The sequence below is a fragment of the Rattus rattus genome, chromosome 4, assembly GCF_011064425.1.
Source record: "Rattus rattus isolate New Zealand chromosome 4, Rrattus_CSIRO_v1, whole genome shotgun sequence".
In the NCBI taxonomy this organism is placed as follows: Eukaryota; Metazoa; Chordata; class Mammalia; order Rodentia; family Muridae; genus Rattus; species Rattus rattus.
The window spans coordinates 23,804,839-23,807,853 of NC_046157.1; positions in this window are offsets into that span (position 1 = coordinate 23,804,839).

Sequence of the window (3,015 nt, forward strand, 5' to 3'; positions counted from 1 at the left end):
GGTTACCAGCCTAGGGACAGCACCACCCACAATGGGCTGGGTCCTAACCTCCTTGATCACTAATTGAGAAAATGCCTTACAGCTGGGTCTCCTGAAGGCATTTCCTCAAGGGAGACTCCTTTCTCTGTGATAACTCCAGCTTGTGTCAAGTTGACACACAAACCCAGCCAGTGCACTCATGAAAGCATAGGACCAGACATTAAAGACGCTCAAATAAATAAGGTATATAAAATTGTTGCTCACACAAGGGGCAATACACGGTGTTGAAAATATGTACATATTGTTTTATCAGTTAGTAATTATAGGACGACGATTCCGCAGTGAGTTAGTGTAGTTTAAATGCTTCTTCCTTTTTCTTTTTAACACTCCAGATTTTAATCCTCTCCTGGTCCAATCTCCGACTGTTCCACATCCCATACCTTCTTCCCTGCATCTCCACAATGATGTCTCCACCCCACCCCCACCCCGCCAGACCTCTAACCTCCCTGGGGCCTCCAGTCTCTTGAGGGTTAGGTGCATCTTCTCTGATTGAACCGAGACCCTAGAGTCTTCTGCTGTATATGTGTTGGGGGCCTCATCTCAGCTGGTGTATCCTGCCTGGTTGGTGATCCAGTGTCTGAGAGATCTCAGGGTCCAAGTTAATTGAGACTGCTGGTCCTCCTACAGGGTTGACCTCCTCCTCAGCTTCCTCCTAATTCAACCACAGGGGGTAGCATCTGTTTTTCATTGGTCGGGTGCAAATATCTGCATATGACTCAGCTGCTTATTGAGTCTTTCAGAGGGCAGTCACAAGTCAGAGTCATGATAGCTCTGACCTTTCTGTGAGCACTCCATAGCCTCAGTAATGATGTCAGGTCTTGGGGCCTCCCTTTGAAATAGATCCCTCTCTGGGCCTGTCACTGGACCTTCTTTCCCTCAGGCTCTTCTTCATTTCCATGCCTGCAGTTCTTTCAGATAGGAAGAATTATGGGTCAGAGTTTTGACTATGGGATAGCAACCCCATCCATCTCTTGATGCCCTGTCTTTCTGCTGGAGATGGGTTCAGCAAGTTCCCTCTCCCCATTGTATGGCATTTCATCTAGGGTCCCTCCCTTTGATTCCTGAGAGTCTCTCACTTCCCAGGTCTCTGGTATATTCTGAAGGGTCCTCCCAACCTCCTTCCTCCTGACGTTGCCTGTTTCCCTTCTTTCTGCTGGTTCTCAGGGCTTCAGTCCTTTAGGAAATTTCTGCCTGTGCCAATGAGTTCAAGGCTCTTCCCACTTTCTCTCCTATTAGATTCAGTGTATTTGGTTTTATGTTGAGGTCCTTGATCCACTTGAAGTTTTGTGCAAGGTGACAAATATGGGTCTATTTTAATTTTTCTACAAATAGACGGACAGTTAGACCAGCACCATTTATTGAAGATGATTTCTTTTTTCCATTGTATATATATATATTTTTTTTTTGGTTCTTTTTTTTGGAGCTGGGGACCGAACCCAGGGCCTTGCGCTTCCTAGGTAAGCGCTCTACCACTGAGCTAAATCCCCAGCCCCCCATTGTATATTTTTAACTTCTTTGTCAAAGATCAAGTGTGGGTAAGTGTGTAGTTTTATTTCTGGGTCTTCAATTCTATTTCATTGATCAACCTGTCTGTCTCTGTACCAATACTGTGCAGTTTTTTTATCACTATTGCTCTGTAGTAGAGCTTGAGGTCAGGGATGGTGACTCCCCCAGCTGTTATTTTATTGTTAAGAATTGTTTTCCCGAGGTCCACATAGTAATAATAATAATAATGATAATAATAATAATAATAATAACAATAACAATAATAAAAAGAATTGTTTTCCCTATTCTGGTTTTTTTTTTTTTTGCCTTTCCAAATGAATTTGGGAATTGTTTTTATCGTGTCTTTGAAGAATTGTTTTGGGATTTTGATGGGGTTGCACTGAGTCTGTGGAATGCCTTTGATAGTATGACCATTTTTTTCTATGTTAATCCTGCCAATCCATGAGCATGGGAGATCTCTCCATTTGCTGAGATCTTTTTTGATTTCTTTCTTGAGAGACTTGAAGCTGTTGTCATACAGATCTTTTACTTTTTTGGTTAGAGTTACCCCAAAATATTTTATATTATTTGTGGCTATTGTGAAAAGAGTTGTTTCCCTAATTTCTTTCTCAGCCTGTTTATCATTTGTATAGAGGAAGGCTAATTTTATAACCCACTTTGCTGAAGTTGTTTATCAACTGGAGATGTTCTCTGGAAGAATTTTTGGGGTCACTTTTGTATGCTATCATATCATCTTCAAATAGTGATACCTTTATTTCTTCTTTGCCAATTTGTATCCCCTTGATCTCTTTTTGTTGTTTTATTGTTCTAGCTAGAACTTAGAATACTATATTGAATAGATATAGGGAGAGTGGGCATCCTTGTTTTGTCTCTGACTTTAGTGGGATTGCTTCAAAGTATCTTTCCATTTAATTTAATATTGGCTGTTGGTTTGCAGTAAATTACTTTTATTATGTTGATGATGGGCCTTGAATTTCTGATCTCTTCAATACTTTTAACATGAAGGGGTATTATATTTTGTCAAGTGCTTTTTCCGAATCTAAGGAGATATCATGTGATTTTTTTTCTTTGAGTTTGTTTATTTAGTGGATTGCATTAATGGATTTCCGTATATTGAACAAACCTTGCATTCCTGGAATGAAGCCTACTTGATCATGGTGAATGATCGTTTTGATGTGTTCTTAGATTCAGTTTGCAAGAATTTTATTCAGTATATTTGCATCGATATTCATATGTGAGATTGTTCTGAAGTTTTCTTAATTGGTAGGGTCCTTGTGTGGTTTAGGTATCAGAGTAATTGTGGCTTCATAGAGTGAATTAGGTAGAGTTCCTTCTGTTTCTATTTTATAGAATAGTTCTAGGGTTATTGGTATCAGGTTTTCTTTGAACATCCGATAGAATTCTGCACTAAAACCATCTGGCCCTGGGCCCTTTTTGGTTTGGAGGTTTTTTTTTTTTTTTTGGTTCTTT